Source organism: Echiichthys vipera, assembly GCF_963691815.1.
Source record: "Echiichthys vipera genome assembly, chromosome: 3".
Lineage (NCBI taxonomy): Eukaryota > Metazoa > Chordata > Actinopteri > Perciformes > Trachinidae > Echiichthys > Echiichthys vipera.
In genome coordinates, this window is record NC_139828.1 from 10,810,916 (window position 1) to 10,824,132 (window position 13,217).

General features: G+C 43.6%; 1 protein-coding gene across 1 annotated transcript in view; it reads left to right on the forward strand.

Annotated features, from left to right (window-relative positions):
• The first annotated feature begins 3,876 nt into the window (after positions 1-3,876).
• The window catches only part of sema6bb (sema domain, transmembrane domain (TM), and cytoplasmic domain, (semaphorin) 6Bb), a 129,906-nt gene continuing 120,565 nt past the window's right edge, over positions 3,877-13,217 (forward strand). The window contains exon 1 of the mRNA XM_083939115.1: positions 3,877-3,882. The gene's annotated coding sequence lies outside the window, so the exon portion shown is untranslated. The remainder of the gene's footprint in view (positions 3,883-13,217) is intronic.

A 13,217-nucleotide genomic window follows, 5' to 3' on the forward strand; every position in this document is an offset into this window, starting at 1 on the left:
TATAAAAATAGAGTGCTGTCAGCAGTAGCTACACTGAGTCATTGTGGAAGTCCTTTGTCCCTTCCTGCATCTATCCTGTGACATATTCAGGAAAGGCAGCAATACAACCATGTACTAATGTACACATCAGGCTGAAAAGAAGCAAGTAAGAATTAATTTGGAGTCAAGTTTCTGTCCCTCTGATGAATGAAAGTGCAATATACACTCTCCTTTTAGCTCTGTTTTCAGTCTCCACCAACTTGTATCTTGCTTTTCAGATCCTAAAGCTAAATCCAATGTTCACCAGCTAGTTAATAACTTTGTCTGTCTGTCATGTGATGCAGATAGTGTATATATATCAAATATATTACTAGCTTATAACCACTAATGCAGGTTACATGTTAGCATAATTTTAATGTTATAGCCGTTTGAGATGGTGCTTTTAACTGCGATAAAAACATATGAGATTATCAAATTTTATATATAAAATATAAATCCACAGAGTAATTAGTAACTAGCTTATATACCAGACAAATCTGCCAAACCTAAATTTCATTTGTTCTGGCAGATAGGTCTGGCCCCTCTCCTATACAGATTTCCAGCCATCCTGGCGCTGTGCAGACCAATCACAACCACTTATTCCACATGAGATGGGTTCAAGACGATGACTGACAGTGCCAGAGCCCAGACTAATACACGTTAAGTTATATTTATATAACTTTTGAAAGAAGAAATTAAAAAAACTATTTTTCATCTTTTAAATAAAAAGTTTAATTCATAGGCAATAAAACACATCTTTGCTCAATTTGATACTCAGATACAACCTTAGCTTACGGTGGCTTACATTAGATAGATGTTGTTGAAATTGACACAAATGTCACTTGTGACCAAAGAGGTATCGCTTAAAGTGCAGTGCTTGAGTTACAATGTTTAGTTACAGTTAGGACTAACAGTGCAGTGCCGCAGCAGAGAGAGACAAAAAAAATGTCAGTTCTCTCTCTCTCTCTCTTTGTCTCTCTCTCTCTCTCTCCCTTACACACACAAACACACACACACACACACACACATACACACACACACACACACACACACACACACACACACACACACACACACACACACACACACACACACACACACACACACACACACACACACACACACACCTAAATCCCTCTGAAAAGAATGGACACATTTTACACTGCATATTGATTTTCTCTCTTGTCCCAGGCACTTAAAACTATCTTGTCCTTAGTGACTGCATGTTATGAAAAGACAGAACACCTTGTTTTAGATTATTATGCACACACACATACTGGTTTGTATGTGAGCGCGATTATGAGAGAGACAGAAATCAAATGTGCAGGGACAACACATCATTATTGCTCAGTTAGTGAATCGACTTTCCTCCGTTTTAACCACAGTCGGCCTGTACAAAGACTTTTTAGCAAGTCAACTCTGGACAGAGCAAACTTTCTTTTTAAGTTTTAATTGCGGATGCTACAATGTCACAGGCAGCATGGGATGATAACGTAAGCAGGATGAATAATGTTAATAAGTATTACAGTGCTGGTGCAGCCATATTTTTGGCTGTGTAAATGAAGATAAGGAGAAAAACAAAACAGCAAATAACAAGCAGAACAAAACAATGTCCTACAATAATATCAATGTCAGACAACAGTAGGCTATAAGCTCCTGAAGGCAACGTGTACAACAGCTGAAGACTGCTAAGAGGTCGCCTTTTAGAGCCTTTTGGCATTTCTTTCAAAATAAACATCCACAATTATATTAAAGAAGACATTCTTTGCAAACCTTTACTTATATAATACAATAATATTGCATTCAATAATATGTTCTTTGATTTAATCTTCAATAACATGATTCAGTGACAGCAAGGACCGTTTTGCACATTTCTCCCAAATCAGAAACCTCGTCATCTGTTCAGCAGATTGTATCAAAAAGGCGGTTAGATTGCTGACAGTAGCTTCATTAAGATAGTAAAGAGAGTGAGCTACACACACACACACGAGCCTTCAAGCTTATAGACGTCATTATTTCAGCAAATTAATTATTCATAACTCAAAGCTTAAAAGTGGCTTCGGCTCCTGGCAATTTAAAGACAAGGTCCAGTAGGTTTTAACTCCTTTAACACAGCAGCAACCATTATCCATTGACGGGGCTGTGAATGCTCTTCAGTATGGTCCTTTTGACACTCAGTCCTCTCCAGGCCATTTAGATTCCTATTTGGGGTCAATATGAGGAGGTACAGTGTTCACACACAAACCCTCAAAATGTCCTAAAGCAACAATTTGGATGTAATTGAGATTTAATTTTAATGAGACTAAATGATTCCTTTGTTAATTTAAGCTAAACGAGAAGACTCAAATGCAGAGAGATTAAACTCAGGGATGGAAACTGCAGCTGGCGAATAAAGTAACACCCCAAAAAATAATGTTTTGAAACTAGTATCATAAGACCATTGCTTGTGATCGATCTCATTGCTTGATGTATAATCACCTTGGCTGATTTGGCTCCGCCTCTTGGTACTTTCCAGATTGCCTAACCACCTGATTATGCAGAAGTTACAGCAAAAAAAGACTCAAATTTATGAGAAACTGCCTTGAATCCCCCTTGTGGTTCTACATTAACGTCAGAAGAGCTTGGGAGCATTTATAAACAGACTGCGGTTGGTCCTCAAGTTAGGCAATAAAGTTAACCCAGAGACATTGTCCTTTCTCTGGTCTGCGTCTCCCCTGGTGCGTGTTTGACCTCGTGTCTGACAAGATGACGCATTTTACATCTCATCTTGCCACCGTGAAATGTAGTCAACAGAAGGCAGGCAATGACTGGCTTGACTATAATATTTAGGGATTTATTTTTAGGGATCTTACAGCGCCAAATTAAACCCAATTACCCATTAATCAATTCCATTCCAGTCGTTGCATAATTCTGCTTCAGGTTTTGGCACTAACAGTCTTTAGGAGTCTCTTGCTGGTGACAGCAGGGAGCAGTGCTGGAGATGCTGTAGCTCACACAACCGCTAGAAGACAAACGCCGTGGTCCTCCCACCTTCCCAAAAGCTCCTGAGTGCAGCCCAGCGAGCAGGAACTATTTTTAATAAACCGATGAATGGGACTTTGCCCTGCGCTGGATCCTCAGCCTGGCTTTGACTGTGTGGAAGTGGGGAGCAAAAGCAGACAGAGGGACAGTATTTTCCTTCAGTGAGACCCGAGGTGGAAAAGACGCAGCAGTGACAGAGCAGCAGTCGTGCGCAGCGGCAAAATAGACCAACTATTGTGAGGAGGGAAGATTGATGAACACAAGCGGGCGAGCAACGAGAGCGGCAGATGTAATTTTCCAAACGTTGCAGCTGGTTTGGTGCCAGTGGTGTGCTGGATGGGTTATTATTGCGTTCTCCTTTTCATCATCAACTGCTTCCAGCGTTTCCAGATTACTTGGGGATCTCGGGCTGCTGTCTGTGAGGGAGTATTGCTGCAGGGACTAACGGGGAATGCCATGTGTCGTTGCGCGACATAGAAGCTCTCTGTGGGCTGTTTTGCACCGGGGACAGGTGGTGCCGTGTGTGTGTGAGAGAGTGTGTGTGTGCGCGTGTATGTGCGTGTGTGTGTATGCTTGTTGTGTGTGTTGAAAGTAGCAGAGGGGCACGGACACACAACCCCTAGGACAGTTGTCTTAGGGATGTCAGGCCGGCGTACGGGATCAGTTTTTGCCAGAGACAGGTGCGACGGGGAGGAGTAGTTTTCAAAGCCCCACACAGGATCTGGTAACGCACTAACGAGCCTCCTCTCTCCGATCACTCTCGGATTTTTTTTGTATCCAGCGGGACTCGCAATCGACTCATACTGCCGTTGCCCGGCGTCACCTTTCCCCAGATAATCAGAGGTAAGTGACCCGATCTGTCCGGTGTGGAGGTCTGAAGTGGGTGGTGGTGCGCTCTGGGGGCACATGCTCTGTCGCGCCTTGATGCTTTGGATAAATTGAATTGCCTCTGAGGAGACGACGGAATATAGTTTTTGGAACAGTTTAAAAATGACCAATAAACAATACCGAGCTGATCTGTAGTGCTTCGTATCTTGGCTTTACAGAAGGTTTCATTGTATAATTCTCAATTTCATACTGCGTAGCTTGCAGCCTCGCACAAAACAAGCAGCTCAGCTGTCCGGAGCCTGAAGAGGCGCTTCACCATCCATCTATTGATTGAATATCGACACGATTCAGATCCTGTCGATACCCAATCAATAGATGGATGCCCCAAGATCATTCGTAAGTGTACATTATGGTAACAGCCATAGTAACTGTCATAATGCCTCAGTGTCACTCACCCATCTTTTGATTAAACCTTTTTTTTTCTTTTTAATTTGAGACATGTGTGACTTCCCTTGCTGTGTCAGGAGGGATTTTGCCTTTTTGACATTAGCCTATTATTGAATTAGAGGGTAACTCGAAAACCTCATTTTCAAATCCAGTGATTTGCAGAACTGTGGAAGCAGAGACTGCATATATCTTCACCATGTGATTGGTAAAATGTGCCGCTCTCTTTGTGTCTTTGTCACTGTTTATAGTTGTGTGATTGTGTGTTATCTGCTTGCGGATGTGTATCTTCTACAGTCCTACCCGCTGGGCCCCTGGTGTCCAATGCTCCTGCCTTCAGGCTCTGCCATCCCTCCCTCCCTCTCCCTCTGCAGTAGCTGCTGTCTTTACAGTACATTGAGCTAGTTGGCTGGATAGTCTCAGAATCACATTTTTTTCACTTTTTGTGTGAGGACCGCTAACTCTCAATAGCTGGCTCCAAGTCGCCTAAAGTTTCTCCATTTGGGAGCTGCATGTTTTTGTTGTGGACCCTGTTTCAAATTCAAATTTCCTTTCAGCTGCCTTTTGTCCAATGGCAAGGTTTGTGGACTGGAAAGAGAGACAAGTAAGTGAAGTCCCAGAGGGTCAGAGCATTTCTATAATGAGCCCTATAGCGTCTGTGTGTGTGTGTGTGTGTGTGTGTGTGTGTGTGTGTGTGTGTGTGTGTGTGTGTGTGTGTGTGTGTGTGTGAGTGTGTGTGTGTGTGTCAGAGAGAGAGAGAGAGAGGGGGGAAAGAAGAGCAGGAGAAAGGCACATCTAAAGAAAGTAAGACAGTGCTCCTTGTCCAGTGCAAAGGTAGATACAGCCAAGGGAATACCAGCACCTCCACTAACCTTCCTGTCGCTCTGACTGTGTCAATCAGCCTTGGAGGACAAGAGCTTCTTTAATTCCCCTTCCTCCGAGCTGTCACACACGCTGACATCCAGTGCTCAGGGATGCTGCCACAGGTTACACAGTAACCCTTCCTCCCTGCTGCTCAGATTCTACACCAGGGGGTGATGTACTGCACCAGACTTTGTTTCAGACCTTTTTATTTTTATTTTACAGAAACAATAGTGCAAACAAGGAAGATACAGTCGGTGAAATGGAAGGAGTTAAGATGAAACATGAAAGGAGAGATGATCATAAACTAGATATTGTCTCTTCATCTGAGTGTTGCAGCTTCTTTGGCACGGAAGAGGAGGAGTAGTGCCCTCTTCTCTCATGAGCTGACATCACGCCACCAGTAATTACAGGAGAAGCGCTATCAGAGGAATGAATTAATAAACAACAGAGGAAATACATGTCTGACACAATCTCTGATCTTCTCATTGCACTGGATTTAGTTTGCATTTCTTCAAGGACTAAACACTTTGAGTTGAGAATAGAATCCTTTGCTGGTTATTAAAGTCATTTTTAGAAAGTTTAGAGAGAACATTTACACAGAAATAAAATGTGTATATATTTCCTCGTCAAGTTCAGCACAGGGTTATGAACAAGGTGCAGACACGTAAAATTATCAAGAGGCAGAGCTCGGAGCGGCTGCCTTGTTCATTTTACTGTAACTGCAGAAAAGTGTCTCTTAGTCCAAATTTAAAGGCACAGTCACACCTGCGAAAAGTTAACATTGGGGATTATGGGCCTCCTGTTCACTTTAATTCAATGCGAGCTAAGGGGAAAATGAAACATTCGCTTTGTTTAACTTTTGTTCAGCAAAGCTTCAAACAGTAGCAAAGTGTTTGTGGTTGACCCCGCTCGGCTGTCATTGGCTGAAGTTTTTTGAGTGAGCCAAACGTTGATCGGCTGTGACTAACCAGCCTGTATGTGACCATTATGACTGTAACCAACGATTATTTTTTCATTCATTCATTCATCTTCAACCGCTTATCCCGGGGTCGGGGTCGCGGGGGGTGCTGGAGCCAATCCCAGCTGACATCGAGCGTGAGGTGGGGTACACCCTGGACAGGACGCCAGTCTATCGCAGGGCACATAGAGACGAACAGAGACAGACAACCATTCACACCTACGGGCGATTTAGAGTCATCATTTAACCGCGCATATCTTTTGGATTGTGGGAGGAAACCGGAGAACCCCGGAGAAAACCAATGCAGACACGGGGAGAACATGCAAACTCCACACAGAAAGGCCCAGGCCGGGATGCGAACCTCTATAACCTTCTTGCGGTGAGGCAACCACCACCGTGTAGCCAATTAATCTGTTAAGGAAAAAATATCGAGTACTGAAATGTTTTCTCCACAACGTAAATATATTCAATTACCTCTCATAGGAAGAGTAGAGAAATCAGAAAATATTCAAATTTAGGAAGCTGGAACCAGATCATTTTTAACTTTGTTTTCTTTAAAAATGACTCAAACTGATCAATCCGTTATTAATATAGTCGGCGATTCATTTAATACCGTTTTTTTTTGCAGCTCTAGTGACCGTGCCCTAATAGTGTCTTTAAAGTCACTTTAGTTTTGATGATATAAAAGGATTTTATAATACGTTGAGTTGAGTTTTTTTCTGCAGCCATGGGAGAATGGTCCTTGTATAAATAACCAGACTGTAGGAAGTCTAACTCCGGCCAAAAGAAATTACTCAGCAGGGGGCAAGATTGCACAGGCATGTAAGGCAAACATAAGGAAAGCAATCGAAGGAACAGTGTACCTGATGTTAGAGCTGATGTCCAGAACACTAAAAGTGATTAGTGGAGAAACCCCAACAGGGAAAAAAAGCAATAGTTGCAAGTAAAAGCCTTATATACTCTACGAGCAGGATTGTGTGTCAATGGAGAATTCAGATAACAAGGCTAAATGTGTGCCCACGAAACCAGACGGGGGGTTTGTGCCGTTCCAAGCTCCCAGTGCTGATGTCAGTTTCTGGCGATGTTTTCTCCGTCCCAAGTGCTTCTCCTCGCAGCTTTAACAAACTGCTCACTGGAGCTTGGCTAATCCTTGGCTAGCAGTGCCCAGCTATTTATTATGAAGTTAGTTAATTTAGGGAAATCTGCAACATCTCACCCTACACACATGCATTTCAAAGATCCCTGCCGTCTTTACTGTGAAGTCTGAATGGCCAATTAGTCTGAAGAATTGTTTGTGTTTGTTTGATTGTGTGTGTGTGTGTGTGTGTGTGTGGTTTTGTGTGTGTGTGTGGTTTTGTGCTTGTGTGTGTGTGTGTGTGCGCGTGTGTGTGCGCGTGTGTGTGCGCGTGTGTGTGTGCTGGTTATTGAAAAAAGAGAAAGAAAGAGTGAGAGTTTGCCTATGTCTATCAAAGAGAAACATAAGGCACACTGTTTGTCACGTTGTGTCTGTTTGCCTTCCTGTCTTGTATGGACTTTGTGTGTGTTCATGTGTGCGAGTCAGTCTGTCTGTGCTCTATACAAGTGTGATTCAGCACTGTCCAGCCTCGGTTGAATGGGTGCCCTGTTTGTGCCTCGATTCTGACGCCAACAGCCGCTCTGCAGCCCTTGCCTCGGAGCAAGTGTTGTGCCCTATGTGCTTAAGTAACAGGTGCCTTTACACAATGGCTTTTCACTCTTTCCCACCTCCCCCGCTGCACCGGCTGGAGATTGTGACACCTGTGGGCTCAGGGCAGCTCCAACTTGGAAATATAAATCGTGGATTAGTCATACAAAACTTGTTTTCCAAGGCAAGTTCAGACCCCATATACCTCGTCAAATTGTGTTTTTGTCGTGATTGTAGAACATTTGTAGAAACCTGGAATCAACAGTAAGATGTAGTGGGTGAGAATGGGGACATCACTGGGGTTCTCTTATCAGAAAACCTTCTTCAACCCTCCCTATAATCTAAGTCGTGGCCTTTCCTTATCCTGTACCTACACTTAAAGGGGCACTCCGCTGATTTTGCACATTTTATCCCATCATGAGTACTAGGGCTCGACCGATATGTATTTTTTAGGGCCGATACCGATTTTCTTTTTTCAGATATTTAGAGGCGATACTGCTTTTGTTCCTTCACTTTACATCATAAAAATGACACAATGATGAACAATGTTCCAACTCTCAATTTACAAAAAAAGGGAACATTTATTGAACTTAAAAAAGGCATCTTCAGCAACACGGAGTCGCCTTTGGATGCTTGTCTATAAATAATGCCGTGAAAAAACTATCGACGAACGCAGAAGTCTGCATTGGCCGATACTGATACACCTAAAAAACGCAAATATCGCCTGATAATATCGACTTGCCTATTGTCTATCACTGATTAGTACTATTCAGCCTGTGAAAAACTGTCTTCTGGGCGTCTGGAGGGAGCTGTCTGAAGTTTGAAAGATAAACCCTGATGATGTCATCTCGTTTATCTCTGATTTAACTGAAAGCCTGTGTTTCAAACTGAATGAGTGGAGTTTGAAAAAAGTGGGCCTTTAAGAAACAGGGAGTGTCTGATGAAAGACGCTATTTTCTCCAGTGTTTCTGAAGATCGAAAAAAAAACTTCCTCACTTACTGTGTTGGGTGATAAACTATCATGCAAATAGTTTGTGTTTTAAAGTCTGTCTCTCTGATTTCTCCCTCCACCCCAATGCAATAGAGATCATATAGAAATGTATATGTGTTGCCAAAAGAAGAAAGAATTACCTTTTAACTATGGCTTGTCTTTTGAGTAGCAGTGCCGCTGTTACTTTTGATAATCAACACGCTGTCAACAGATTTCTGCAGGACTATATTGTTGATAGAAAGTCTCCAATGAAAACAGCGCATACTTCAAGTTTCTCCTTGGCAAGAATGAGTCATTAGGGTAAACATTTGATTTGAATTACATCTCAATATTTCACCAAATGCATGTGCATGAACACCTGTGTTGCCTTTCGTCTCTCCTGAGCCTGTCCAGTCTGTCTTGGATTGCTCTGGGTTTATGCCAAACTAAGGCGGAGAGTTGTCGCCATCTACATCAGTCTACTCTGAGACTGACAGACTGATAGGAAATTCTGTTGAGCTGCTGAGTCTTCGGGCTCGTGCTAAACCTTTTTTTTTCTCCGTCAGTCTCTCTTAAGCATTCCTCCTGCTTGTTTTCATTCGCACATTCTGCACCCATACCGCTGCTCCCCTCATTACCTCTCTTCTCCTGTTTCTCCCCCCTCCTGTCCTTCGCTTTCCTTTCCTGCGCTTTCTTCCCTCCTCCCTCTCTCCGTCTCCTCTGGACCTTGATGTCAAGGCCTCTCAGGCAGTGTGGTCTCTGTCTGCAGGCTGTCAGGGCAGGGACACTGCCCACTGGGACTCTGAATGGGACAAATTGACCGTAACAATGTTCCCACTTAGCATGTGGAGCTGGGAGAAAGAGAAGGTGAAAAGGAGGGCCTGATGATTGAGGGGAAGGCCAGCACATTGGGGGAGAGGGGTAGAGAGAGAGGGAGAGCCGGACAGCTCTTTGAAATGTATGAATTTAAGACTCACATTAAATCACACACCTCGTCTCTTTAAATCCTCACCTTATATTTTTTCTCTCATGTGCACTCACACATACACTTTAGGCTGGTCTTGTTGTTATCCGCCCAAGGGTAGTGCTCGGGTTGCCATAGCAGCAGGATAAACATGTTTAGCTGTGACCCTGCAAGCCCTCTCTCTCTCTCTCACACACACACACACACACACACACACACCTCATTCTCAAGGCCCAGATGCCTTCTAGGGGGGTTCGTCGCGCATGGCAGTTTGATCCATACTAAGGTGCTACCACTGCCTCACAAAGGGTCAAGGATCATCCAGCCCCCATTAAAATGCAATAAGGGCTATAGCCCAACGGGTCCACCTCCGCCATTTAATCACACACCGCTGCTCCCCCATCATCTGCTCTCTCCCTTTTATCTTTTAATCACTTGTTTTTCCAGCCCTGTCTTCCTTTCACTCTCATCTCTTCATGGCTTTTATACATCCAGTGCAATGCCAAGGCAGCCAGAACAGATGAGAGAGTTCAAAGAAGGAAGCCCAATGTAGTCAATAATAAGCGCTCTTTCATTTTCCTTTAAAAAAAATCTCTCTCTTATGGTTTCTCTCATTGGCAGCCACAGGCTCATCTCTCCTCAGACTTTTAGTCTATGATTTCACATTTTTTTTTGTCTATGCCCTTTAACTGTGACAGAATGTCTTGGAGAAGTTGGAGCGATATCATGTTGTGTAAGCCTGAGGTGGCACAGTATGACAGGAACAAAGAATGCAGCTGCTATCACCAAAGGCCAAGTGGCTGTTGAATAAAGATGCTTCCCGTTGGTAAAACTGGCATTCCATGTAGGCTTATTGTACCTCCACAGGGGGAGTGTGTGTGTGTGTGTGTGTGTATTTGTGTGTGTGTGTGTGTGTGTGTGTGTGTATGTGTGTGTGTGTGTGTGTGTGTGTGTGTGTGTGTGTGTGTGTGTGTGTGTGTGTGTGTGTGTGTGTGTGTGTGTGTGTGTGTGTGTGTGTGTGTGTGTGTGTGTGTGTGTGTGTGTGTGTGTGTGTGTGTGTGTGTGTGTGTGTGTGTGTGTGTGTGTGCGTGCACACGTGTGCATGCACGTTCTATATCTGAACAAGGTAGACACTGGGAGTTCTTCCATTCTCTGCAGCAGTGAAAAAAAGACATTTCAATAATTTCAATTCCATCCTGCTGGCAGCGGACCATGAGTGATACTGTGGGAAAAGACGGGCAGACATGACAGAGACGGGCACCAACTTTTACTCCCTAGACACGGAAAAACAGTGTGTGTGTGAGCTGATTTTTTTTCACGGCCTGTTTGTTTGTCATTAAGCCACATTCACATAGCCTTCCTCCCTTCTCTCTCTGTCACACACACACACACACACACACACACACACACACACACAGACACACACCTACGTGTCTCTCGGTTGCACTCGTATGAGGTCTTGGTGTCAGCCCCAGTTTGTTGACGAGAGGAGACTAATGAGGGGCCATGGTCAGGAAAGGAGCGGACAGGCCGGTCCCATATACTACCCGGAACACATGAGCACACACTGGCACATTGAGGCGCACACTTGCATATTCCCAGACATACACACACACACACACACACACACACACACACACACACACACACACACACACACACACACACACACACACACACACACACACAAACACTCGCAGCTGAATAACAAGCCACCAGAACCCTAAGCCTGGAGCAGCATATTCAGCACCAGCCACACTGCAATTATATGATTTTTCTTCTCTGACATGATAAAAATAACAACACTTATTTTTATTACCGCATTCAAAGACACACTTTGCGCATCTCTTCGGTTTTATTTCCCATGCCAGGTTGCTATGATCACTAAGCAGATAACTAATAAGACTCAGTTTAACTGCTGTGTGGTGGGAGATATTGCGTAGGGGATGCAGGTCACACACATCCTGAATCATTTCCTGCATCAACCCAGCGTGAATCCGAAGAAACCATGCCCTCTGGGCCAGACTGGTATTATCCTGCTGCTGTTTTTATAGCTGATTCATTTCTTAGGGGAACTTCCAGCCCAAATGGCTCTATCCCGTATTTTATGGTCGCAGAGAAGCTGCAAAAATAAAATGAGAATGTTCTCACCGGCTTTGTCTGTTACTGCTGTTGACAGAATTGTTTACTGCAGCTGCAGCCTCAGCTATTGTTGCTGTGGTCTCTGCTCATCTTATTAGTGTTCAGGTTTTACGTTTGTGCTTTTCTTTATTTTCTGTCAAATATATAATGTTACAATGTCAGATGTTCAAATTAAACATGACCAAAACTTGAAATAGTGAGGAAAATGTATGTTAAAAGTAATCCCTTTAAGCTAAAAACCTCAGATTTAAGACCAATTTTTTCTCTACTCTTAGCTCAAGCTTACATCCACCTGTGCTGGATTTCTTTATTTGGTACTATTAACTCCATGTTACTGCAGTGTTTAAATTACACACACTGCTGCATGTCTTGACATGCTTACATCAAGGAAACCTGTTATCTTGGTTGTTGATGTTGACATTTACTTTCCAATTTCTTATCCCATTCCTTCTGTAAAAGTCAGATTGTGTAGTTTGTTGGTTTAGAAGCCCTGATAGGGGACTTTCACAGTGGAAAGTGCTGGTATACTCTGTTACAGTCAATCCCTGTCTGCAATGGATGGTACAGAGACATCAAGATTGCAGGTGTGGCAGACTCAAAAATGCTGATGAATAAGAGCAGAATGGGCTTTTTGGGAGGTCAGCTTAAAGGGGCAGGCGCTAAAACAGAGCGTTTCAGACAAATAGAAATACCGGTTCAGCAGCAATGGGCAGAATGAGAAAAATAAAGCGTTTTTTGGACATTAAAGCATGTAAACATGTTCTAATAGAAACAAAAAACACAAGTATGAACCTGAAAATGAGAATAATATGTCCCCTTTAAACAACACAAATGTAAATGTCTGCTTATGTTGCTGCCAAGCAACCACTTGTTTTGTGCTTTGAGGTAATTAACAGTTTAATGTGTTCAGTGACCTAGGGGAGTAAGTCATGCTGAAAAAAGAACAAAAGAAAACTCTTGCTCACTGGCACTGTGTGTGGGGCAGTTGGCGAAGTGGAGGGACGGAGCAGAGACTGCGACCTGCTGTCTCTCTTCACTCTGTGATGGTGAAGTGGCGAGGAGCGGGTGAGGCAAAGAAGGGGCAGCGACATGTTGGCGGTTGATGGGTGAAGCTGAACTGTAAGATAATGGGGAAAGGTAGTGAGGCATCGAGCAGACAGAAGAAAAGAGAGGTAGAAAGTTCTTGAGAAGATGCTTGTTCAGCCTCTGTTGCTGTTGGAAAGTGGAAGGAAAGTGGGTCCTTCAACGTACTCGCCTAAATTAACGGCTCAGAAGCACCAATTAATGTACAGCCTCGCTGTTGGTTTCTGCTGTGCCGAATCAAAGAAGGCTTGCTGTGCAGTGC